We start from the raw sequence: 27758 nt of genomic DNA, 5'->3' as shown, positions 1-27758 counted from the left end.
GCTATAGTTATTAATCATAATGTAAATATCTAATATGCAGGACATATGATATGTGACCCCTGTGAAAGGGTCCTTCAGCCTCGAATATCTGTTAAAAAATAATCATCTTATGGTCAGCAAGATGGCTGGGCAGGTGAAGGCACCTGCTGTGACCCCTGCCAACCTGAGTCTGACCTCTGGGGCAGACATGGTAGGATGAAGAACTGACTCCACAAGCTGTCCTGGAACTTCCACATGTGTGCCATAGCATGCATGTCCCCCTCTCCCACACCTACACTGCATGCAAAAAATTAACAAATAAAATGTAACTAAAGAAACTAAAATTCTCAACAGAAAACTCTCCAATGGCCAAAAGACATTTAAGGAGTTGTTCAACATCCTTAATCATCAGGGAAATGTAAATCAAAAGGACTCTGAGATGCCATCTTACACCTGTCAGAATGGCTATGATCAAAAACACTTAAGACAGCTTATGTTGGAGAGGATGTGAAGTAAGGGGAACACTCCTCCACTGTTGGTGGCAATGCAAACTTATAAAGCCACTTTGGAAATCGGTATGGCGCTTTCTCAGAAAATTGAGAATCAGTCTTCCTCAAGACCTAGCTATACCACTCTTGGGCATATGCCCAAGGAATGCTCAATCATACCACAAGGACACATGCTCAACTATGTTCATAGCAGCATTTTTTGTAATAGCCACAACATGGAAACAACCTAGATGCCCCTCAACTGAAGAATGGATAAAGAAAATGTGGTACATATACACAATGTTGTATTACTCAGCAGAGAAAAACAATGACATCATGAAATTTGCAGGCAAATGGATGAAACTAGAAAATATCCTGAGTGAGGTAACCCAGACTCAGAAGGACAAACATGGAATGTACTCACTCATAAGTGGATACTAGATATAAAGCAAAGGATAACCAGACTGCAACCCACAGCTCCAGGGAGGCTAGCTAGTAAGAAGGACCGTAGGAAGGACGCATGGATTGCCCAGTGATAGAGAAATGGATGAGATCTACATGAGCAAACTGGGGATGAGGGGAGTAATGGAGGGCAAGGGACGGGGGGGGGGATGAGAGCTTAGGGGAGCTGGAGGGTCAATCTGGAATGGGAACAGAGTAGGAGAGCAAGAAAAGAGATACCATGATAAATGAAGACACCATGGGATTAGGGAGGTTCCCAGGAATCCACAAGGATGACTCCCACCATAGACTACTGAAAATAGTCAAGAGGGTGCCTGAGCTGGCATACTCTGGTGAACGAATGCCTGAATGCCCTAACTGTCATCATAGAACCCTCATCTAGTGACTGATGGGAAGCAGATGCAGAGATCCACGGCCAAGCCCCATGTGGAGCTCCAGGAGTCCAATCGACCAGAGAAAAGAGGGATTCTATGAGCAAGGGATACCGAGACCATGACTGGAAAAAGTACAGAGACAACTAGCCAAAGTAGTGGAAACACATGAACTGTGGACCAATAAACTGAGGAGCCCCCATGGGACTGGATTAGGCCCTCTGCTTAAGCGAGACAGTTGTTCAGCTTGAACTGTATAGGGGGCCCCCAGGCAGTGGGGTCAGGACCTGTCCCTAGTGCATGAGCCGGCTTTTTGGCTATAGTGAGACACTTTGCGCAGTCTCGGTGCAGGAAGGAAGGGCTTGGTCCTGCCTCAACTGAATGTACCAGGCTCTGCTGACTCCCCATGGGAGACCTTGTTTTGAAGGAGGTGGGAATGGGGGATGGGAAGAAGGAGGACAGGCTGGTATGTAAAATGAATAGAAAATCTCTTAATTGATTTTTTTTAAAAAAATAAAAATAAAAAAGAAACTAAAATGTAAACAAACATTTCAGATATTGGACAACAAATATGGCTTGCCCTCAGTGAGCATGCCCATCACTGTATTATTCTTTTTCAGAATGTGAGAGATACTAGGTACTGACCCAGTCATTGTAGTACTGAAATGCTGGCAGGAATTAGCTACTGAAAACAAACTTCTTTTAAATACAAAACCCTCATTCTATTGTTTTTTGGGGGTTTTGTTTGTTTGTTTGTTTGTTTTTTATTTTGTTTTTGTTTTTGTTTTACTGTGCCATCCTGTATGGGTTTTTCTTCCATGCTCGTCAATAGGATCCTTAAAGCTTTGGGAAAGAATCTAGCTAACTCCACAGCACTTTTGCTGCCAGGAGCACACCACTGTAAGGCCCTACAGCCACTCAAGTGGCCAGGCCCCTCCCCTGAGGACCTCTAACTGCCAGGTTCCACCCACAGAATACTCTAACTACCCTAACTGCTGGACCCTGCAGAGCAAAAAGCCCAATCTATGAACATGAAATCCCACCAATCTCCACCCTGGAAAGTTCCACCCCCTTCCCAAGAAGCCTTCTATCCTTGCTGCTGTTTCTTGCTCTAGCAGAGGCAGCCACCTTCCTGGTTTTTTTCCTCCCAATAAATCTCTTGTGTGAAGTTTGTTGTGTGGTGTGACTTTATGGTATTCCTTGGCTTCCAGCTGCCAGGATACTTTTCCATCCGAGATGCAATGCTTATACACGGTGGGCATTAATAATGTGGTCAGTAGTGCTTTCCATATGTAAATATGAGCTGATGCCCTCTGAGGGATCCAGAAATCGTGTTTAATTCCCCTTACAAGGAAATGTGCTGATTTTGTGCCCACTATCTTAAAACTATGTCTAAAAGAATAGGAAAAAAAACAGCAAGAAGGAAAGGCTAGACAGAGAGAGGGAATAGAGAAACAGAAAGGGAGAAATTCATCACCCCAAACTGTGTGTGTGTGTGTGTGTGTGTGTGTGTGTGTGTGTGTGCGCACACACACACACACACACACACACACACACACATATTAAATTCATCAGATCAAATGTGCATCTGTTCTTTATTTTTTAATGAGGGTCCAAGAATGAAAAGAGATGCCACTCAAAGGGCAATCACTGGATACAGTTCCTGGTGCTGCTTTTTTTCCCTGTGACTGCTAAAACAAAGAAAAAAAACCAGAAGTGTGGTTTCTTTTTCCTTATGAAATGTCCTGTGTTTGTTGCCCAGAGTGATCACCTCCTTTTCTGCTTCACTTACAGCCCAGCCTGTATCCCACCATCCAATTGCACACTCTTCCCAGATTTCCTGTCCTCTGTTATTCTCCTGTGTTTCCAAATTCTCTTTCCCCCAGTACATGTTCTTCAAAGACAGAGATCACACCTTAGCATCTTCGTCATATCCAACCATCCTGGGCTGTATAAATCACTATGTAAAGAAAGCATTCCTTCCTTTAAAGGTACACACAACATTGTTTCTTCTCCTGCTGCAGCATAAGGGCTCCATGTGTCAGCTTCTTGGAATAAGCCTTTCTGTCTATAATCCTGTTCTTATCTAAAGATATAAATCCAGTGTTTTGTTCATCTCTGGAACTTCTCATGGTCCGCACAGTGCCACTGATACATCGTGGGTACTCAGTATGTACCAATTAGTTTGGATTTATAGAAAATGAATTCTGATGGTTCCTCGACTATGTATAACTAAGATTTTCAAAGGGGCAAAGATGAGAGAGATGAGGGGACTCACCTTCCCTAGGAAACTGGGCAGGTGTTAGCTCTGTTGGGATCTGCCAAAAATTATTATAAGTGTTTCTGGTAAGTTTTTACAAATTCCTATAATAGCCATTCCTAATGTGCCTTTTACTGTAAATAATCAATATATTGGGGACTGGGTAATTTGAGTCCTTAATTAACAGCATCTGGACTCTCCCTTGCTGCCCATTTTGCCCCCATGCAAAAGAAGAGCCAGTCAGCCCACCCTGGGCCAGCACCAGCTACTCTGAGTGCTCCACGAAGACTCAGAAAGCCAGGAGAAACACAGCTTGTTGCTCAGGCTCCTGGAGGTGCAGCCTCGGTCAGCGCTACTTCAATTTTTATCAGCCCTTTTGCTACAACAAGTCTTGACAAACTCTAAATGACGTTGCCGCTAATTCCACTGAGGTCAGAGGAGGAGCACTTCTCCAGTGATCTAGCAGAGGAACTGCTATATGATGGGTGCAAACACCAACCTTAATTTGCACGTGAGGCCTGTGACAAAGACTGTTCAGGTATACAGAGCGGATCTGCTGGCAGACATGCTTCTGTGCCACCTCCTCTGGTTTCAAAACATTAGGCTCAAAGAAAGGGGGAATGGGGTTCTCGGGTAATTGAGATGGCTGATCAGGTTAAGGCATTTGCCATCAAGCCTGATAACCTGAGTTTGATTCCCAAAACTCACATGGCAGGAGCGAACTGACTCCCACAAGTGGTACTCTGAACTCCACAACTGTGTCTTAGCACATGTGTACACATACATGGACCAAATAAATATATATAAGAATTTTAATTTTGCTGGGCAGTGGTGATACATGCCTTTTATCCCAGCACTCGGGAGGCAGAGGCAGGCGGATCTCTGTGAGTTCGAGGCCAGCCTGGTCTACAGAGTGAGATCCAGGACAGGCACCAAAACTTCACAGAGAAACCCTGTCTCGAGAAAAAAATAATAATTTTAAAAAGCTTCCTTCACATGATCTTTTCTTGCCTGTGTTTAATAGGACGGACTGACCAACAGAGAAGCAGCCACAGTGTCGGCTGAGCAAGCAGAGCAATGTACAAATGCAACAAGGCAGCCGGCTGCTGAAGACTAAAAAGAGACAGCTCAAGGCTCAGGCAAGCAGCCAGAGCGGAAACAAAGGGGCCAGGGGAGGCAGACAAGCTGTTTAGCTGAGGTGGAAGGAGAGAGGGCAATGAAGAGCCAGAGGAACTGTGGGACGGGTCTGCCGGGGAGTAACAGGGAGCTGCCACGACTTTCAGCCAAGGGTCCTGAGCACTCCAGTCCCCAGAACTGTACGGACACTGCTGTCGGGATCTGCATAATTCTAACACACAGCTGCATTGCCAGCTGCTACCAAGGCTCAGCTAGCCTGGCTTTCTAGCCTACTCCAGAGCTAAAACGCTTGCAGAGCTGGTGATCCTGATTCCCAGGGCCCGCACTGGAGCTCTCACAGTGCAGGGTCCCATGTCCTGCTGCTCCCACCTGCTTGCTGCGGCAGCCAGGCACAGTCAAAGGCGGAGAGGGATACAAACCTGCCACAGACCTGCACCCCAACGACTACATGGCTACCCGGTATTTCCATCTGGAACCACCAAAAGGACCACATCCAGCAAAGTGGGGATCAAGAGATTCAACACACTTTCTCTTGAGGTTTTTAACCAGGAATCAGTGTTTCCAAAGACATCGTGAAAGTACAAATTCAGGAGCAGGCAGCACTAGCTGATGTCAGAGCTGCGTCACTCGGTTTGTTTTCCTTTTCAGGTGGTTGGTTTAGCAGCTGTAAAGTTGTCTGAATGGGACATTTAAACAATTATTAAAAACTACTAAGTTCTACGCATGCTTTTATACAATGTCCTTTTCCTTGCTCATTGACCTTAAAATTACCACTGTCAGCCATCTGCTGGCAAAGATGGCTCTGCCCATCTACATCTACATACATACACATGCCATTTATCCAAGTGGGGCATGCTTCAAAACCCCCAGTGAGATGTCTTAAGGTGTAGGTAAAATCAAATTCTACCTGTAGTATTCTTTCTTTTATACACATACCTGTTACGAAGTTTAATTTTTAAGGTATGTACAGTAAGATACTAACAAATGATAATAAATGTTAAAATAACTATAGTAATGTATTATAATAAATTATGTGAAGACAGATGTGGTATCTCTCAGTATATATGTGGTATATCATTTTGTACTGACCTCAACCTTTCCTTCTTGCAGTGATGAGAGATGGTGTCATCCCTACCAGCTGAGATGAAGAGAGGTGAACTGCTAAGCATTTGATGCAATGCCAGGCTGCTTAGTCCTTAGCACCTCTGCAACCCTGGAGCAGACACACAGGGAGGCAGAAAGTGGACTGTGGGTGGACTAGACGAGGGTGGGGTTTACTTTCAACACGGATGGAATGGAATGGCGAACAGTTCCTTCACCGACTTCCGAATGCAGCAGTTTAAAAACATACCAAATGCTTAGTTTGGGAATTTTCTGTTTCATATGTATTTTCTTTAGTGCGATTGTGAATAACTGAAGTCATGGGAAGTCAAACCTCAGATAAGGAGCAAATTCTGCCCCCAATCACAATTGTGTGTACACTCATATATACAAGTGTATTGTCTTTTCTTATTTAATTTTACCTAATTTAATCATCAATGTCGATTGACTGTCTATCTTACATTTTAACAATATTAATTCTTTTTAGTCCTGTGTCTGAGAATTGCCAGACATATTCTATATTTCAGTCTCTTTACAAGTAGATTCAATGTACATCTTTAAAAATGACTTATTTTATATTTTAACTATGTGTGTGTGCATATGTCTGTGTGTTGGTATGTACACCTAAGTGCAGGTGTCCATCGCGGTGAGAAAGGGATATCAGATCCCCTGGAGCTGCAATAAAGACTATTGTGAGCTACCCAGCATGGGTGCTAGGAACTGAATTCAAGTCTTCTGCAGGAGCAGTGAGCATCCCTTCACCACTGAGCCATCTCTCCAGCCTCCAACATAGTGTCTACTTCAAAGAATTGAGAAAAGGATTACATAAAAAAAATTGTGCAGCTCAAATAATTGAACTAAGCTAAATAAATTCCATCCGTGGTGTTTCTTGTCACTGTTGTTATATGTGTGCCTTGGAGACATTAGAAGGAGAAATTCCCAGCTTTCTCTCATGGCTTCCTCAGTGGGATTTGGGAGATCAGTAGTAGGAACAGAAATCCCAGCACCTTCAATGTCCGACCTCGCTTTTCTCAGCAATTCATCCGTGTGCGTGTGCGTGTGTGTGTGCGTGAGTGTGTGTGTGTGCTAGTTTGTTTACTGCTGCTGTGAAAGAATGTGACATCTAAACAACTGAAGCTTACTTGGCTCACTTCCAGTTCTAGAGTCTAGAAATTCTAAGAGCGTGGTGCTGGTAGCTGGTAAGTACTTCTAAAACAACTTATAAGTCATTAGAGGATGAACAAGTGCACAAATACATACACACACACACACACACACACACACACACACACACACACACACACACACATACACACGGGGGAGGGAGGGAAGGAGAAAGAAAAAAAACAAAATCTAAAAGAGTGAGATTCACTCCTCATTCTTTTTATCAGAAACCTCTCCCTCCATCTTTAACCACGCCCACTAACTAGGAATTCATTGGTTACTTAAGACTGTACCCTGAACACTGAATCACTCTAAATGATCCTGCCTTTTAATAATATTCCAATGGAGATTAAATTTCGGCATGAGTTTTGGAAGGAACATTGAAATAGTCTGAAACAGGGAGCCTTTGGGATTGTATGGAAACCTGGTTTTGCTCCTGATGTCTCCGTTCTCTAAAGGCTACAGAGTATGAAGAGGAGAAATAGAACCTTCCTACTTGCCTTTCGGGGAATCAGTAGTGTGAACTTCCTTGTTCACACCCCACCTTTATTCAGAGCCACGTATATAAAGACCAGGTTCACAGACAGTGACCACCTGACCTAACATTGAATTGTGACTAAAACAAAAAGCATTCGCTGAGGTTCCAGCCAGCAGCTGATCTCTGAGTCACATCTGCTCCCACTATAAGGAGCAATACACCACTTGTCTATCAATGCCTTATTTAAGACAGTGTCTCAATACACACATTTTACATCAGACCTGAAATGCTGATCAAAACTGTTTGAAGTTTTCCAGATGCAAGTACATTTATCTGCAGCACTTCTAAAAATAAGAGGGAAAAAAGCCCAAAGCCTGTCAAAGTTAATTAGATTCATACAAAAAGCTTAACAGTCCTATGCAATGTTTTTACTCTGCTACATATAAATGTACAATAATTCCGTGAACACTCGGTTTAATTGCTCATAATATTTTAATTAAGGCTATGCTTTGTATAAATATCAACTCATCATTTACTGTGTCTACAGTCCCATTTAAATGATGAAGTCAATTTGACAGTACATTCATGAAAAGAGAGCCTTTTAAGAGTTTTGCTTTATGTGGTCTGGAATACTAATGGGGGTTAATTGTCAAAACAAGCCCAGCACTGACTTCAGAAGCTCCTTCACTTTTTATAAGTCATAGAACAATGCAGCCACATTTGCATATGACCTTCTAACCCAGGGCCATGAATAACATAAGGGCTACTTCAAGTCTGCGTGTCTGTGGCTGAAAATCGTAAAGCTCCCTTTTAGTATTTACATTTTAAGACTGCCCTTTCAACGAGCCCCTTTAACTACTGTATTTGCGATTCAGATGATCAGATAATTAGATGTAAGATTAGATGCGCCAGAAGAGATGGCTGCCTCAATTAATCTTACAGTCTGTGCCTCTGCAAATCAGTTCTTGGTGTGTAACAGAAAATATCAAATTAAGTTTTCAGAGGCAGGGAAATTTCAAGTCTGTAGTCATTTTAATTCCATCTGAGGCAAGGATATAATTTATTACTGTAGTCTGAATTCATGTTCTCTCTTTCCAAAACACCAGTTTTAATTAGAGAATTGAGCCCCAAAAGAGTAGAAATAGGGGGAAGATGTCTTCCTACTTTTCCCTCATGGGAAAAATCACTACCACCTGCCTATAGACAGTATCCCTTGCGATGTGAGTGTTTGCACAGTGAGAATCCAAAGGTGCTACCCTGGGGTGCCAGGGTGGGGGGTGGGGCTGTCCTACCGCAGGAGGGCATCACAGGCTTTGAAAGGAGCTGCGAGCCACCTCTCATTTACAAATGAATACTCCACTACTTTCGTCCTCTCTGCTTTTGCTTTTCAAATTTCACAAATCATTATGCCCTCCAAAATGATCAAATAATTTCTCTCATGAAACACAAGATGCAAAAACAGCCCCTCATATCATCAACTATATATGCTTTTTTTATAAATAGAACTTTTAAACGAATAGAAGCATGAGATAAAAATAGATCTGGAAAGTAGAAAACAGATGGCACAAAAGATACCGGTATTTATCCCTGCGCCATTAAGAGCAGTGCAGAACAATCAGCCCATTCTGGAACCTTTGGAGAGTTTCAGAAGCTGTCGCCCGGGAATATAGTCCTATGGCCTCTTGTGGAGTCAATAGGGCCTTAAACAAAAGGGAATCAGTGGGTCGGTACCTCTTAAGGATTCTAGTCCATAACTCCCAGGTCTGAAATCTGAAGCTTGAGTCTTATGCTTAAGATATTATCAAGGCAAATACAACTCTAAGCCATTTGCAGGCTCCACTGCATCTGGAAAGGCTGTATCTGAAAGCTGGGGTTCAATTAGTTAGAAAGTCATCCTCTTCATTCACTGAACAAATGTTTTTGAAATACAGAAAGGCTTCAAAGCCTCTGCACAGCCATTCGTGGGCGTAAGGAAACTCAGCGAATAACACGGGAGCAGGGATAGCTTGCTGGAAATTTATTTAATATCCCTCTGATGACTAGATCGATCAGAAGGTGACAACACATGGAGATGTGTTAACATCGTTGGGAACCCCTGAAGGAGAAACCCGTTAATAGCAAACTGGAACCAGAGCTGGTGAAGTTGACCTCATTTACTGCCTCATACGCAAGCTAGAGAGTACATTTATATGATGTCCAAAGCCAGCTTCTGTAGAGATGAAACCCCAACCTCTAGTTTCTCCTCTGATTCATACAGGGGACATATTATCTACAAATGCTATGCTACCTCTGTCATATGGGCAATCGGTCCCACGCCTCACACATGATAAGCAGAGGCATCGCTTCCCATGACTTTGCTGCCCTTTGTTACTCTACTCATGTAGGAAGCAAGGCTTGCATAGACAAGGCCACAGCCCCGGCTCTAATTTCAAGGACTCATCAGTGTCCTTTCCTTCTCTCCACCCTTCCAGGGGCCTCAGCACCCAATGTGGTGAGACACCTGCCACACTGCACATGGAGGGTCCAGAAGACAACAGCCTGTGGACAGCAGTTCTCTTCTACTATGTGAATCCCAGGGCTTAAACTCAGGCTGTTGGGCAGGCTTAGAAGCAAGTACCTCAGTTTGCGCCAACATCTCTCTTCTCCCAAGAACACCCTTTAAAGCTTTCAAGTTTGTGTTGATTTGCAGGAAACACTACAACTCTTATCTCACATACCAGCTCCAAAACACCACACAAGTATCCCCATTCAACAAGCCTAAGACCTCTGCCCTCCATCCAAAACCCATCCCATTTCTGTCGAAAGCCTCATCTCTTCTTCAAGGTTTCACCTAAGAAGCATCACTCCAGGAAGGCCTTGAGCGTTTGCCTGTCGTGAACAGCAGCTTCTGCTGCTCCCTGCCCTCACTGCAATGTCAGATTGAAGACAACACATGACCTTACGGGATGGGTAACCCTAGAGTCTCCTCAAATACAATGGGAATTCTTTTCAAAAACAAATCCTGTGTCTTGTTAACACTTTGTAGCCCACACGAGAAGTTGCTTAGGAAACGTTTGTTTAATTATAACCCTATGCACTGGGAACCTCATGCCACATACTTGGCAACAACAAATCTCAACAATTAACATTATAACTCATAACATAAAGATTAATTCTGGGAGACCTTTGAGCCCATCAACATGAAGAGCACATCACTATTTAATAGTGTGTGAGATGTTTGAAGTGTTGTAAATACAAGAGTTATTTACATTTTATTCTTTTTTTCCCAGTCACCAAATCCAAACATCTCTCCACACACAAAGTGGCCCAATTCCTGGAGCATCCTCACATTTGGGTTCTTCTCTCTGTGTCTTTTATCATGTGTGTGTTGTTATGTGTATAATTCTTCCTGTGATGCCCTCATATTTTTAGTATCTTAGTATTTATTTCTCTTTCAATGTCCTAGGGATGAACTTTTTTCTCTTTTGACCTAAGAGTGAGTCTTTCTTGCTCTTCTTACATTCTGACAAAACCCCAGAAATTTATTTTTATTGCCGTAGCTTGCCTACCTCTTTTCATACAAATCTTGCCCAAAGCTTTCTAAAGACTGTCCACTTTACATTCAGGCAGGTATGTGTGTGACCCTAGGTCTCTCCTGTGTGGCTTTAGTTTTTCCATCAAATCCCTCCCTATGTTTAACAATCTTACCAGGACATTATTTCTTTTCTCCAATTTAAATCTCTCAGACTGCTATTTAAGGGAATTGTCCTCTCCTTTTCTAACCTCAGAACCTGTGGAGCGCAAGAACATTCCAATTTCTCTGTATGTTTAAGGGAAAATCAGGATGTCAGAACTCGTTATCATTCAGTCTTTCTCTTAGATAATATTGCCTTTGATGTTACTTGTTCATTAGGAAAAAACAGCATACCAAATTCTGTCTCTGTGATGACACTCCATTTCTCTTTCTCTGTTGGCACAGTATTCTTTTCTAAGCCAATAGCACCCGTTTTAAAAACATGAAGGACTGAGAGCCACGAGATAGCTCAGCTAGTAAAGACACCTGCAGACAAGCTTCACAAGGAATCCCTGGACTCCACTTGGTGGAGGGAGAGAACTGACTCCTGAAAGTTGTCCTCTGACTTACACACAAACAGTACAGCATGTGCACAAGGGCACATGCATACCAACCTACCATACTCAAATGCAGGCACAAACGCATGTACAAAATAAACCGATAGATGTAATAAAAATGAAAAAACCTATGAAAAATGCAAAGATTCAGATTTAAGCTTGATGACTTGCAACAGCTAACCCAGTCTACCTCACAACAATGTGGTATAGCCAACAAGATTTAAAATATATACAATAGCTTTAACATAAAAATCCAAAATAAACACTGACCAGCTCAGAATACTCGTGAGTGTTAGCAGCACAGTCTAAGGGCCTGGTTGGTGGTGCTCTTTCAAAGCCAAGTAATATGTGATTCTGACTAGATAACCCAGGAACATTATAGACATATGCATATATGCATATATGACAGAAAAAGGGTCAGTGGAAAAACTTGGAGGAATCCTGGACTTATGTACCTTGAATTTGCACAGTTACTAAAAGATCTTTTTAGAACAGTCAACTATTCAAATTTTCTTCCTTTAATTTGAAAGACAAGGAAAAGTTTCCTAATATTTTTACTAATGATTCCCATAGACATGAAAAAGAAAATGATCAAATACATGTTCTAATGGTCAAGATTGATATAGCTTCTGATCATGGCACCCCCAAAACAAACTCTTATAATCTCCCCAACTCAGAACAGAACAATGCCAGTCTGACAGACTTAAGAACATAAACTATAACTTGATTTATCCCTTGAGACTATCCTTTTTTTTGTCCATAATTAAAACTTTATTGAAAAACTGACACCAAAATAGGAGATCACTGCTGTATACTTCATAAAGTCAAACACAGTTACATTGTTATGGTAGAGTCACTGAACTTGATAAGGCTTTCTGTGAAAAACACAAACTCAGGAACTTGTATAGATGATTAGTGTTGCTTTCTTCTAAATGAACAGCCTTCTGTGGGCCTGGCTTTTCCTCCTGTGGGCTGGCACACACTGTTGAGCAACCTACACAGAGAACCACTGTCTGAGCATGACTGAAAACTGTAGTCATCTTGTAGCAACCTGGACATTTCACATCCCTGAAGTAAGAATTTGGACTCTGAACCAGCCGTTTCTTCTTATGTTTTTTTCTTTTCCTCTTCCAAGGAAGGGTGTAATAGATCTCTAGCCAGAGGCATGGTGACAGCTCTGCCAGCACTGGTGATCCAGATTTCTGAGGTGAGGTGCTCGCTAGCGGGAGCTCAGCCTCAATTTCCCGAGATGATCCTTAAAGTAGGATGAGTTTCTTGTAGGCAGTAGAAGAGAGATTCTGGTTTTGGTTTTTGTTTTTTTTTGTTTGTTTGTTTTTTATACATTCAACTAACATGTGTCTTTTGGTTGGGGACTTGAGGCCCAACTTAGTAACTTAAGGCCCAACTTACTAGCTTAATATTAATAACTTAATATTCTAAGTTATTCTTGAAAGGCATTAGTTGCTGTCATTTTGGTAATTTTTGTTTGCTTGCTTTTGTTTTTGTTTGTTATTTGTGTTCTTAGTTCTATTTTGTGTTTCAGTAATCACATCTTCATTCCTTTTCTTTCTATAGTTTCTTAGCTCTGCCTATTCCTCTCTTCAGTCTGAAGTATTGCTTCAAGTATTCTCTTTAGGGATGATCTGGTGAATATGAATATTTTTAGACCATTTATATCATGAAAAGTTTTTCTTTCTCTTTCAATTATGGCAGATAGTTTTTCTGGGTAAAATAGTCTGAGCTGGCATCTGTGGTCTTTTAGAACTTGAAGTACATTGTTTCAGAGTCTACTGGCTTTTAAATTTTTTTGTAAGAAATTAGTTACAACTTTAATGGGTTTTCCTATTTTTGTGACCTGTGGCTTGTCCCCTGCAGTTTTCCATACCCTTTCTTTGTTCTATACATTTAGTATTTTAACTGTGATACTCCATGTCCTTTTCTGGTCTTGTCTGTTTCGTTTTCTTTCTGTGCTTCTTGTATTTGTGTATGTGTGTCTTTCCTTATTTGGGAGGAAGTTTTTTCTGTGATTGGTTGAAGACCTATACCATTGATGAGGGATTCTTCTCTGTGCTATGCTATTAATACAAAGATTTGGTCTTTTCTGTGTCACAAAATTCCTGCATGTGCCTTTTATGTACTTATAATTTTTCATATTCTTTGCTTGAGTGGTACAATTCCTCTACATTATCTCAGGTCCTGATATTCCATTTTCTACTTGATGTAGTCTACTGGTATGACTTTTCTCTAACTTTTCTTATTAGCTTATTGACCGTCTCAATTCCCTCTTATTTCCCCTGGGGCTCTTTCCAATGTTTCCATCTCTTTACTGAGTTTTCACATCCTGAGTTTCCACCATCATTTCATTCAGCCACATATTTGTTTTCCTTGAATTTTGTTCAGAAGTTTATCACTATTCTTTTTAAGTTTGTTGATGTGTTTGTTCATGTCTTCTTTAAACGCCTTGAATTATTTGATCATGTTTATGATTTTTCTTTTAAATTGTGTGTCCTGGAGGTCTTCTAGGTAATTCTCACTTTAAAATGTGTCTATAAGCCTAGTGGGCTTGGGGCAAAGGACATACTGTCTTGGTCTTTCATATTATTTATGTTTTTGTGGTGTGACTTGAGCATGCAGACTTCTTGCATTGGTTAATATGATATGATTCTAGCATATGATGTGATTCTAGCATGTCTAAGGCTAGGCCAATCAAAAACTATGTGATGAAAGCTGGGCTTGGGTATGTGGGAATGGCATGAACATGAACTGAAGGTAAAGTGAAAATGCATTCATTAGAATATTTGTAACATTCACTAGGAAATGAGCTATCAAGGATGTACATTTTCTTACTTATATTTTTATGTATCCCAATTTTTCAGTAATGAATGTGTCTTATTTTGTTAAGTTCTCCAGTCATCTTCCCACCTCCCTAGCCTGTGGCTCACAGAGTTTCTTGTATCTGTTTCCATTCAGGCTTTTGAAGACTCTCATGAAGTTTTATCAAGGAAAGACCCTTCTATTTTTGTTGATTCTACTGATATTAAGTATTTTCATTCTCTGGGGTTGTTTTTTCTAAATACATATTTTATTTACTTATATATTTTGTATAATAAATAATATTATATATTTATTATTTGTTTTTACAGAAGAGGTCAGGCCTCCTGAAGACAGCAACCAAACAAGGCATTTCAAGTTGAAGCCTGGACAAGGCAACTCAACATAAGGATACGGTTCTCCAAAAGCTGGCAAAAGAGTCAGAGACAAGCCCTGTTCCCACTGTTAGGAGTCCCACAAGAAAATAAAGCTACACAACGATAACATATGTGCAGAGGCCTAGGTCAGTCCCATGCAGGCTACCTGGTTGTTGGTTCAGACTACGTGAGTCCCTATGAGTTCAGGTTAGTTGATTCTGTGGGTTTTTGTTTTTGTGTGTGTGTGTGTGTGTGTGTGTGTGTGTGTGTGTGTGTGTGTGTGTGTGTGATTTCTGGCTCCTACAATCCTTCTTCCCCGTCTTCTGCAGGATTCTCCAGGTCTGCCTAATGTTTGGGTATGGGTCTCTGCATCTGTCAGTTGCTGGGTGAAGGCTCTCTGCTGTCATTTGGGCTTCTCTGTTGTTTTTATCTTTTAATAATTTAATGATAAATCTATACAACTGAATTTTTCAGATGAAGAATATAAAAGTTTGAGGAGGGGCTAAGGAAACGGTTCAGCGAGTAAGAGGACTTGCAACACATGCAGAGGACATGAGCTCAAGTCCCCAGCACCTACATGAAACAACAGATGCAATTATGCATATCTCTACACCACCAGCACTGTGGGGGTGAGGTCAGTGCTTTCTGGCCATCAGCGTACCATAGCCTCAGTCAGAGACCTGCCTCAGAGGAATAAGGTGGATAATGATGGACAAGACAAGGGCCTCCATATGTTCATGTAGGTACACACACACACACACACACACACACACACACACACACATCCCATGCACATACATCACAAACACAGGTGCATATAAGAGCAACAACTTGAGAAAGGATAAAGTACAGTTAGATCTATGACAAGCTCCACTCCTAAGGCATGAGAAAGCTCTGTTCCAACTGTAGAAGAAGGACTGAAATAAAGGCCTTATTTCTAATTGTCTGTAATTTACCTCTTCAGAATAAAGACAGTTCTTAATCTACCTTGAATTGACCTTAGCTGTGCTGACAGTAACCAGCATGACTGCTTGATTTTAGTATGGATATCTAATTATTGGTTAGATTAAAACCTGTGTGTTTATACTGGAATAATTAGGGTTATCAAAACAGAATAAATGTTCTCCACTGGTGCAAAGCATAGCTATATTTTAGCATCTTAGATTTGTCAAAAATAAATAGATAAATTGAAAGCATATCCCATTTCCATAGAAACTAGAAATAGAACTATCCTTCTGTAGGGTGATACGAGCTGTTATTTTTGTTATATTACCCTGATCTCAAAATATAATTTGTTGCCGGGCGGTGGTGGCGCACGCCTTTAATCCCAGCACTTGGGAGGCAGAGGCAGGCGGATCTCTGTGAGTTCGAGGCCAGCCTGGTCTACCAAGTGAGTTCCAGGAAAGGCGCAAAGCTACACAGAGAAACCCTGTCTCGAAAAAAAAGAAAAAAAAATATATAATTTGTTAAGTTTTACAGCCAAATGATAAAACTAATGGTTTATGGATTTAGTATTAATTACTCTACAGCTGTAACCAGGCTCTCTGGAAACTATTCTTCAAAAGACAGGTGGTATTTACTTCTTTGCTTGTTTCTGTAGTCCTTCCAGGAAGTGCACTGAGAAAGTAATGAATCTGGCTAGACCCTCAAATATATTCTTGTTAAAATAAGCAAACTCATGAGCATTAACTATGAATAATTTTTCATTGTTATAATAAGTAGCAAGGCCAAAAATCACTCTAACCATTCAATAATATGGTAACATTAAACATTTTAAGCAAATTAGTTTCCTTTACCATTGGTCATATAAATATTCTTCAGAAATCACAAAATATAAAAGTAGGTAAAGCTCAACTGCTAACCATATTGCCCAAATCATCTTCTTCCCAGAGAGCCACCAACAGTGAACTGAATATTCAAGAAATAGAGCATAGAAACCATTCATGGTTTTCTGGATAGTGGTATGGACTATCCTATGTTCCTAGTTGATTTATAATGCATACTTGTCTTATCACAACTCAAAACTGAGAATATTCCTATGCTAATGCCTTCTCAAACTGGTACCTGTTACCCATTTCTGAAATTCTGGCTAAATGAAGTGATATGAAGGGAAATAGTGAAGGATATAAGGCCAGTGTCTTAGGAATCTTAAAGCATCTGGATGGTACTTCTAACCAAGGGAGGTCACATGAAGTTCCAATACACACCATTTGCCAATGGTGTCTGTGCTGAACTACTTGACAATGACAGCCAGGAACCCCTGCCCACCAAGGTTGCTTTAAAGATATTATTTGCTTAAAAAAAATAAAGCTAAAATACTGGAGGACCTACCTGTTAAATTACTGCTCACCATTTCACTCCCACGTGATCCCTGTCTTACAAATCAGCCCTCAGTCCATATAATGTTGCCTGTACATGTATGTTTTCAGGGATAACTACTTGGTATTGGATAGCTAATTGTGGGGCTCTTCCCTGGGGAAGACTGTTTCTCCTGGTATCAGCCTTTCTTCTGTAGTTCTTAGTTTAGGGTGGGACCTAGTGAGATTTCCCCCTTCCATGTTAGCATGTATATTGGTGTCTTCCATGTTCATATCTTGTTTAGGTAGCCATGTGCTTGAGACTTTGTAAGTATAACTTGCCTGCCAGTTCTGGGAGAAGTAATTCCACAGTCCAATTTCTGTTCCTCTGGCTCTTACATATTCTCTATTATATATATATATATATATATAACAATCAAAGCAAAGGAAATCATGAATTTGAGAGAAAGCAAGGAAGATGTGGTATATGGGAGAGGTTGAAGGGAGAAAAGGGAAGGGGAAAATGATGTAATTACTTTAACCGCATTTTAACTTCAAAAAATATTAATAAAGAAAAATCAGGACTCAGAAAAATTAATTACTGAGCAAGTACTTTGCTTTTGGCCTTTAGATATGAGTAACGCAACTATACATATCTTCCTCATTATCTTGACTTCAAAAGACCTAGTTCCAAATCTCAACTTCAGTGATAATATGCATGGAATGGCACATTTGGGTTCTCTGACTACATAGTCAGTTTTGACATGCATGTATGTTTTGTTGGTGGTGGCATTCTTATCGAAATGCCCTAAACTTCCTGTCTGAACAACAGAAACAGTGTTTCTTTCTCACTAACTAGTACTGCGGCTGCACTGATCTTATTCTATATGCCCAGATAGCAACATTATAATTGAGACAGAATCACTCCAGCATACTACAATGATATGACTGGTTATCTCTTGAGACTATAATTCATTTCACTTATTTCTTACCCTACTTCAGAAATGTCTCCAAAAGTGAATAAAAATTACCAAAACAGTTCCATTTTGACATGTGCAAATTATCTCAGAGCTCTAGAATGTTGTGAGTCTATTATTTAAGATTCAAAACACACTCATACCTGAAGATTTAATCCCTACTCACTCATTCCTCTCTTTTTTCTAGACTTTCTAAGCTTTTCTAGCTAAAGCTTTTTAATAACCAATGGTATGAACTAATAAAATCCATTTAATGTTTATCATTGTCCACATAACTTGAATTGTCTTCCACTGGATACCTCACTAGACTGTCACAAACAGTATCACCTCATTTCAAAGAGAGAGGGGGGGGGGGAGACTAATATGGCTAGGTAAGTAAAACTTCTCACCCTGGGTCACAGAGCAAGCAGCCAGTGATACAATCACACTTTGGTTTGTTCTGTGGTTTTTTTCTGTGATGCTGAGGAATTGACCCCAGGGCCTAATGTGTGCCAGATATGAGCTCTGCTACTGAAATACACACTAGCTGGCACAATCACAGTGTGAGCATGAGGAGGGTAGGTCCAGGGTTCAAACTCCCTGTCACCACTATTCTACAGGGCTTCTTGATTAGGCTACTCTGGTATTAGAGATTAAGTAAAATAGTGGTAAAAAGTACCATTCCACAACATTGTAATTTGAAAGGTTGATGTGAGCAGAAGTATTGAAACTAATTTCAGTGGCTTCCAAAGTAGGCCAGCCTTTCATTTTCTTGAGCTGTCTTTACTGTGAGGCAGCCTGAAGATAAGGATTTGGAGTGTGTTCTGAAGGCCTTATTTCTGTATGTTTAAACTTTTTGACAAGCAGGGTTTTATGCAAATGGTGGACAATTCCTACACCCCTGTTTCTTTAATTCCTACTCTCTACAACTTCATATTACAGAAACTCAAATAAGGAAGCGGGTCGCTATGACATGTGAAATAATATTATTCAGATATCACCTTTTCATGGAGGCCTGCAGTAACAATGCAAAGGAGGCGTGTTGTCTCAGGAGACAATACGCTTCTGAACATATTTTCTGCAAGCAGGGAAAACATACCTGTACCCAGAGGAATGTGGGAAACTTTACACTACATTTAAGCACAAACACATTTTCTGCTTCTTAATTTAAAAAGGGAAGGGACAGCACTAAAATGCACATAGGAATAAACAGGCCATTTATTTACTTGTACTAATTAACATCTCCAGAGCGCCAGAGTTTTTTCACATCTCCAGGGCCTCTCTCAAAGGATGTTCTCCTGGCAAGAGAACCAGCGATTCAAAAACTTGCTGAGTCCAGAGGGAGAAATGTCAAAGAAGAAAAGGCACCCTAAAAACAAACATGTTAATTAAAAACACGAGATAAACACTACCATCTTACACCTCTCCCCACCACCCCGGGAGACCAGAGTAATTGTCTTTCTGCTTACAACATTTAAAAGATCAAATTAGCAGGAATCCTCCAGAAACAGTTAGCACTGGCTCCTCACATTCATTACCATCTAGACAGACTGTTCAAAAATAAGAGCTGGGGAAGAGCAGTAGACATTTCAAATTTCTTGGATTTATGAGACTCATGGGGTGTCACCTCCAAAAATAGGATTGGAGAGTTCTTTAGCTATTATCAGCAGTCTCAACCAAGAAGACCCTCAGACAGGTAGGTATCCTCCAGAGAACGATGAGTGAGGCTGTGATTTGACTATCTACCAGTATTCTCATCCTCTTCCCATTCCCTCTCTGACAGGGTCTCTTGTAGCCCAGGCTGCCCCTGAGTAAGTGGCCCGGAGTGACCCTGCCTTGGTAGTTGGATCTACTGTGATCACAGGTGGGCACCACCACTCCTGGCTCATATGCTGCTGGAAACTGAACTCAGGACCTCCTCTCTGGATACCAGACAAGCACTCTGCCAATCAAGCTCATCTTCAGCCCCTAAAGCTGAATTATTCAATTATTATATCTAATTGAAAATTGAGAGAGTGGAGAAGGAGGAAAGGGAGAGAAGAATCAATAAAGACTGGAACAAATAAAGCAGAATAGAAATTAAACTTGAACAAATTAAACAGAACACTAAAGGTCCAATGAGGACTTCCCTTATAGAGCATTGTTCTTTCATTTCTGCTGCTGTGATAAAAGAGTCCACAGCTCCAGGTTACTGTCCATCACTGTAGAGGTGGAGTCATATCATACTCGAGGGCCGAGAGGGGATAGACACATGCATGCCTGCACTCAGCTGGCTTTCTCCACTCTTACATAGTCTAGGACCCAACCCAGAAAATGGAACTGCCCACTCTCAGACTGGATCATCCCATATCAACTAAGGCACGCAAGGCAGTGGCCCACAGACATGCCACAGGCCAAACTAATCTAGACCTGATTGAGACTCTCTTTTCAGGTGATTCCAGATTGTGTCAAGTCAACAATTAAACTAACCATCATGTAAGTTATATTTATAATTTAAATACAAAAGCAGCATTAGTTCTGCATATGTTCACATATATGCTATTGGGAGGTAGAAAATCATATAATCAGGTCAAGCTTCTGTGGAAAATTAGATGTGTAGTTTTGACAAGTTATATAAACATACTAGCCTTGGTTTTTTCACCCATAAATATTGATAATAAGAGTGGTCAAGTCATTGCTATTTCTTCATAAGCATCCCTTCGTACACATATTTATGACAAAATGTAAGTCACCTATTACTTTATCTGCCTTAGATAATGTTACCATTATACTATCTAAGCAATTTTCCTGTCACTGAGACTCTGTAAGGAAAATGTCCAAAGCCTTCAGAGTTCCTATCAAGCAGGTCACTGTGTTCTGTATTTTCATTCACTTGGTTCCTTTCATGTCTTGGAGCATTCTGCTAGATGGGAGGAGACAAGGTTTCTCCAGTGAGGGACAGACAGGACAAAGATGTGAGCACTGTCCTTCTCTCTCCATCACAAAACTGAACTGTGACTTTCACTAATCTCCTAACAGGGTGTGACTGAAGAAATGCTTCTTTCTGCCATGCTGCAGCCAGAGTTTCAGTGTACATCACTTTCTAAGTTTTACAGAAGCATCTATGCTTCCCCAGAAAAAATAATCTTGATGGGATTCCAGATTCCAGATCAGTAGTTACTACATGAAACTTCCCAGCACTCTCATTTGCTCCATAGACAGAGACCCCCACACCCTGAGGTTTCTTTAGAGTATATTTCCAGTCCCCGTCTGCAATCACTGAGCTGCCCAATCTATGAAATGAAAAACCGCAGCCCATGCAACCAGCTGAAATTCAACTGGGAGAGGTTTGTTCATGGCAGCTTGTATATCATTTAATCAAGACATTCATGACAACATTTTTTTCCAAGGCAGCTAGTGCCAAGTGTCATCAATCAACAAATATACACAGATCGATCATCTAACCACTTTAAATTGCCTGGACACTTGGGCAGAGTGCAAAGTAAAATAAAAACCATAATCAATGAAACTGGTAATGCTAAGGGTGGGAACCAGATTTAGGTGATTTAAATATGCAGATGGAGATGTGACTTCCTATCTAATCTTTACTATCCCCAAAGGCTTGCTGTATTAACTCTGAGTCAAAAGGTCGCTTGATAGGTTTTTAAAGAACATGTCATTTTGTATTAATATCTGCTACGTCACACAGCATTCTTCTGCAAAGACAGCATTTATTTTCTGTCATTTGTAAACCTCAAATGAATAGCTTCTTGAGCAAATAGCACTGGGAATGTGTTTTCCTGGGTTTACCCACAAACCTTTCAAAGGTCATGTTGTGCAAAACAGAACTGAAGACAATGAATGTAAAGTGACTTTCTGAAATCATACTCTTGTGCCCTCTGCACTTGACAATAAAAACTAACCACCACAAACCCCAAATTATAGATAAAAAGAGTAAAATATAAAGTACACCTTAACATGCAGTTTAAAAACTTATTAAATAACAGTCAAAGCTTTTTTCTGCAATAAAAAAGATACAAAGTAAACAATACATACTTCATTGTTGAAGACACCATGAAGTAATAATATAATCTTAGTCAACATTATTAATAATGCAAATATCCAATATTCTAGGAAGAAAGTGTTACAGCAGAAAATATCTTAATTGTACATGTCACCCCTATAACAACTTTAACTAGTGACTTGCTGAAGTTCAAAGTTAACTTAACCTGGTCCATGGATTCTTCATCTGAAATATGACATCATATTGCTGTACCTCACTAAAGCTAGAAGTAAACTATGTATATGAAAGCATTTGCTGAACGATAGACCAATCCAAGGATCCTAATGATGAATCATACCTAGTTGACTTTTCCTGAATGCTGCCAGCATCTCTACTTTGTAAATGAACTTTTCCTGTCTTATCACTGTCTATCTTCATAAAGACAACACAGTTGGATTTTGCCCACTGCCAACCCCTGTGTTGTATCCCAAGATCAAGAGAGGACATGCTTTCTATAGATTTGTAGGCTAAAATGCAGATTCTTGCTATGGATTTGTTTCCTCAACAAATATTCTCAGAGGCATTAAACACAGACAATTAACACAGACAAAACCCTCCTTTGGGCCCTTTCCACATCTGATGAAGGAGTTATGGATATGACCATACACTGATCCAAAGTCTTTCAATTCATGATGTGCAAGTGAAAGTTCCGGCACATAGAAACAAAAGCACTTTAATCTGGCCTAGTGACCAGAAGACAGCACAATTAAAGAACTCCTAAATGTCCCATTCATGGTGGCCCTGCCACACTGTGTCAGCACATCTACTGATCAGGAATTCAAGCACTTCCTTCCTGCTCTAGTTTCATTTCTGTTGCTGTGATGAGATACCCTGGCCAACAGCAACTTAAGGGAAGAAGGGTTGGTCTGGCTTACAGTTCTAGGCTACAACAGCTGTCTATGGAAGGAAGTCAAGGCAGAAGGTCAAGCCGGTAGTCACATCACATCTGCAGTCAGGAGCAGAGAAAGGAATGGCTTTTTGGATCACCTCAGTTAGCTTTCTATATTACACAGGGACATACCCAGGAAACAATACCTCCCACACTCAAGGTAGGAATTTCCACCTCAATCAAGACAAGCTCACTAGCCAACCTAATCAAGATAATTCCTCCAGGCTCTCCTCTCAGAGGACTCTAGGTTTTGTCCAGTAGATAGTTCAACTAAACAGCAGAACTCAATAATGTTAAAGTCTTTAAGATTAAATTTCCTTGAAGTACACCCTGTCACCTACCTCTAGCAAATAGGAAGCAGATGAGTGTTGGTACAGAATTAAACAAACCTCTCACAAGAGACAAAATGTGGCATCTGACACAGCTCAGGCCTTAGGACTAGACTCAGCCCGTCTTAGCCTGCTAATGTGTAATATACTTACCTTAGCAAATCCTGATTGTCACACAGGAGTTGCATCCCTCATCAGAACAATAGTCAGGGATTGGCACATGGGTGACCTCTCATAGATGCTGGCTGAATGTGTGCCTTTGCCCGGGAGCCACGGGAGCATTGCTGCTTCATAGCCCCTTCTGCTCTACACTGCTGCTGACTGACCTCCTTCTCCCTTGTGGGCTTCCTGAAGACGGAGCAACCTCTGATCCATGCTGTACCCTGGCACCTGGTGTTGATAATGGGGACTGCTATTTAGAGATCATGCCAATGAACAAAAACAGGACGCCCATTCCTACCAAAAGAATAGATACACTCAAAGAGAGCATGTAAAGCAATATAGCAACATGAAATTCATTTGTACATTCAATAAGTGTTTACTAGCAATTACTCCATACTAGTTATTTTTTAAGTAACTGTAGATAAAGTCCAGTACTAAACAGACACCATGTCCTGTCATCATAGACCTTAAAGCCTAAGGTGAAAATGGACAAAAAAAAGTGAGTAAATAAGCAAAGTGCAGAATACAGTGTTTGGGGAAAATGAACTGTGTGGGGCGGAGAGAAGGCCCAACTGCTGGGGAACTGGAAGCTTTCCTGAAAGTGTAGTCACCTTGGGTTGAGAGTATGAGGCCCTATAGTTACAATGATCTGTAAGGTCTTGGCATTGCAGTTACCATGTGATTAAGTAGCTGACACTGTAGTTACTGTGTGTTGTGTCTACATGACCTAGTAGTGACTGTGTGCCGTGAGTACCCGCTATCCTAGTTACTGTGTGCCATGAGTACCCGCTATCCTAGTTACTGTGTGCCATGAGTACCCGCTCTCCTAGTGACTGTGTGCCCTGAGTACCTGCTCTCCTAGTGACTGTGTGCCGTGAGTACCCGCTATCCTAGTGACTGTGTGCCCTGAGTACCTGCTCTCCTAGTGACTGTGTGCCGTGAGTACCGCTATCCTAGTGACTGTGTGCCCTGAGTACCTGCTCTTCTAGTGACTGTGTGCCCTGAGTACCCGCTCTCCTAGTGACTGTGTGCCGTGAGTACCCGCTCTCCTAGTGACTGTGTGCCGTGAGTACCCGCTATCCTAGTGACTGTGTGCCGTGAGTACCCGCTCTCCTAGTGACTGTGTGGCCTGAGTACCTGCTGTCCTAGTTACTGTGTGCCGTGAGTACCCGCTCTCCTAGTGACTGTGTGCCGTGAGTACCCGCTCTCCTAGTGACTGTGTGCCGTGAGTACCTGCTCTCCTAGTGACTGTGTGCCGTGAGTACCCGCTATCCTAGTGACTGTGTGCCGTGAGTACCCGCTCTCCTAGTGACTGTGTGGCCTGAGTACCTACTATCCTAGTGACTGTGTGCCCTGAGTACCCGCTCTCCTAGTGACTGTGTGCCCTGAGTACCTGCTCTCCTAGTGACTGTGTGCCCTGAGTACCCGCTCTCCTAGTTACTGTGTGCCCTGAGTACCCGCTCTCCTAGTTACTGTGTGCCCTGAGTACCCGCTCTCCTAGTGACTGTGTGCCGTGAGTACCCACTATCCTAGTTACTGTATGCCTGGCATTATAACTTCAGTTGCTGTGAGCACGTGATGCAGTTATTACCATGTGCTGGAAGTAGTGGCATTTGTCACTGTGGTATGTGAGTACCTGGCATTGTATTTACTTTGTGCTTTCAGAACTACCATTTACTGTGCATTCTAAGTATCTAGCATCGTAGTTACTATGTTGTGTAAATAACTTGTGTCGTAGTTACTGGTTATTATGTGCTATTGGCACCTGGTACTGTAGTCACTGTTTGCTTTAATTTCCTGCCTTGTAGTTATTCTATACTGTACCTGGCATTTTAGTCATTATGTGCTGTAAATAGTGGACATTTCAAGTTACTATTTCTTGTAAGTATGTAACATTGTAGTTACTGACTATGGCTGTCTACAGATACCTTTCATTGTAATTACTGTCTACTACAAGTACCTGACATTTTAGTTACTGTGTGCTGTAAGCACCTCTGGCATCACAGTTACTATGTGCTATAAGAATACACAAGAGCAGGGACCCAATAAATCTGACTTAAATGACTGCAATTTTATATTACATCCAATGGTTCACCTGAACAAACATAACAGATGACAAAATTCTGTCCCTTGTTCTCATACACTCACAGACACACCATGCATACACAGGTATTGTTGTGAACAAGCATGTGAGATACACTCATTCTCAAAATTTGACAGCAGCCTTAAGTCAGTGCCATAGAAATCATGCAGAAAGTGTTTCAGGCTGGGTGCATTATTCTCTGACCATTACCGCAAACAAAATGTGCCTAAGTTGGTATTGCTTCATAGATCCTCCCTTTTTTTATTATTATTTTTTTTTGACAGCACTGATGGTAAGGATGCTCACTGTGCAGTTGCTAGGGGAATCTTGGATTCCAAGCAGAGCAGAAGCCTGGTGGGTGGGGCCATGGAGGCTGGCATCCCATGGTGCCAGAGATTGCCTATTGATCCTGCCCACCTGTGTGCTCGGTTGGGTCAGGAGTGAATTCCTCCAGATGCAGGCTGTGCTCTTTGGAGCAATCTTGTTTTCTAACAGAGAGATGTCATGGAGGAAGCTTTCATTTCTTTCAAAATTCAAAGGCACGTCAATAGAACCAAAGTTCCACACACCTACTTCAGATAATGGCTTAAAAAAATTACATTTTCAGGGTGGATCCAGGCTTCTCTGATCTACTAAGGGACATGAATGTCACCCCATAGTACTAGTTCAAAAATATCAATATTCACACACTAGTCGTAAAAATGAAATAAATTGAATTAGTTCTAAAATTGCCAAAAAAATAAATAACTGAGAGCAACACCTACAATTTAGCACATGTGCTCTGCCAACCACAGATGACACATTGGAGTTCTCTCTTGTTAAGCCCGGAATTGACCCAATTAGCCACACTGAGAGCAACACTTTTCAAAGGGAAGGCATAGTAAAATCAAAGTGACGTTTTCTTCTTTTTATATTGATTAAATGGATTCTTTGATAACAATTTCTGATTGTGCATACTTTGCTCAGTCCTTTCTGATCTCCCTCAGACTTGCCGCCCCCAGGGTCCCGCCCGACACTCAGGCCTTTTTTTTTTTTTTACTTGGTGACTTTAACCAGGGTCATCTGTGCGGCCATGGGTTCAGAACTACCTACTGGAGCCCGGTGGGCACCACTTGGCACATAACTGAAGACAGTGGTTGTCCCTCATCTAGCATCTGTCAGCTGCCAGCAAATAGCTCAGCTGGGCAGGGCTCTATGAGCCCCTTCCGGACCATGACCCCCATGTGCCCCTTCTGGACCATGACCTCCATGAGCCCCTTCCAGACCATGACTGGCTGCTGATGGCAGAGTTCTTGGTCTTTTGGGGGACATTTATTCTCCCCACTCTAAGGCTCAGGGAACATTTCAGAAGAAGGAGCAGAAAGAAATGTAAGACAAGAAGACAGAGAGAGGGCTGCAAATGCTATCTTTTGGGGCTTGACACAGTCTTGGCTGTCCTGACCTCACAGTGGTGATGGTGGCCTGCACTGTGCCTGCACAAGACTGGGTCTGTCAGCACCAAGGGAGACTTCTCCAAAACACGCCTTTCTTCACTGTCTCTTCACATGCTGCTGCTGCTCTGATGAGACTTCTGGAAACTTCCAGGGAACCATGCAGCCTGAAATGTCTTGTGTCGCAGAGAGAGGCCTCAAGCGCACTCCTTGCTGCATTCATGACCCAGCCCAGCTCTCTCTCTCTCTCCCCGAGGAACTTGTCTCTAGTTTTTTCCTTTGCTCTCCTGGCGGCCAGTGGAATCCTGCTTTCCCTTCAGCACAGCAGCCCAGGGGAATTCTCTTGGCCTACTGTGGCCAAAGGAAAAGGAGACCAAGAGGAGAGATGCTGTTCCCTGTGTCACTCAGCTCTCAGGCTTCGGCCTACCTTTTTCAGGTCCCCAAAACAACCAGGAACTCTGCCGACACCATTTTCTCTACTTAGAAAACTCTCATCCCCTATCCCCTGCTACACACACACACACACACACACACACACACACACACACACACACTCAACCCTAGGCCACCTTGCCAGCACCCTGCTTTGCAATGCCCTTTGCTTCAGCGAGACGCTCTGAGCCTGATGGACAGCGCTATGGACCTGTCTTCTCCTCACAAGTGCTCGGCTGTTCATTCACCACACATCTCCTGGAAGGCAACTTCTAGGCAGATACCATAACAGCCCTGTGCCATTGCCATTCCCACTCAAGGCACGCATGTACTTAATATGGCACCAAAGCCCATTTTTGAATGAATGAAACAAAAACAGTCTCTGGTATATAATCTTCCC

At 41.7% G+C, this 27758-nt stretch overlaps 1 protein-coding gene and 1 pseudogene across 4 annotated transcripts in view; both read right to left on the bottom strand.

Annotated features, from left to right (window-relative positions):
• LOC102920155 (EGF-like and EMI domain-containing protein 1) overlaps nt 1–27758 on the bottom strand; it is a 708148-nt gene that overhangs the window by 652014 nt on the left and 28376 nt on the right. The window lies entirely within an intron of this gene.
• On the bottom strand, nt 12298–12717 carry LOC121830100 (small ribosomal subunit protein eS27-like pseudogene; annotated as a pseudogene).

This window comes from Peromyscus maniculatus, chromosome 6, assembly GCF_049852395.1.
Source record: "Peromyscus maniculatus bairdii isolate BWxNUB_F1_BW_parent chromosome 6, HU_Pman_BW_mat_3.1, whole genome shotgun sequence".
Lineage (NCBI taxonomy): Eukaryota > Metazoa > Chordata > Mammalia > Rodentia > Cricetidae > Peromyscus > Peromyscus maniculatus.
Note: the sequence above shows the minus strand (reverse complement) of the source record. Positions and strands in the feature narration are given on the sequence as shown.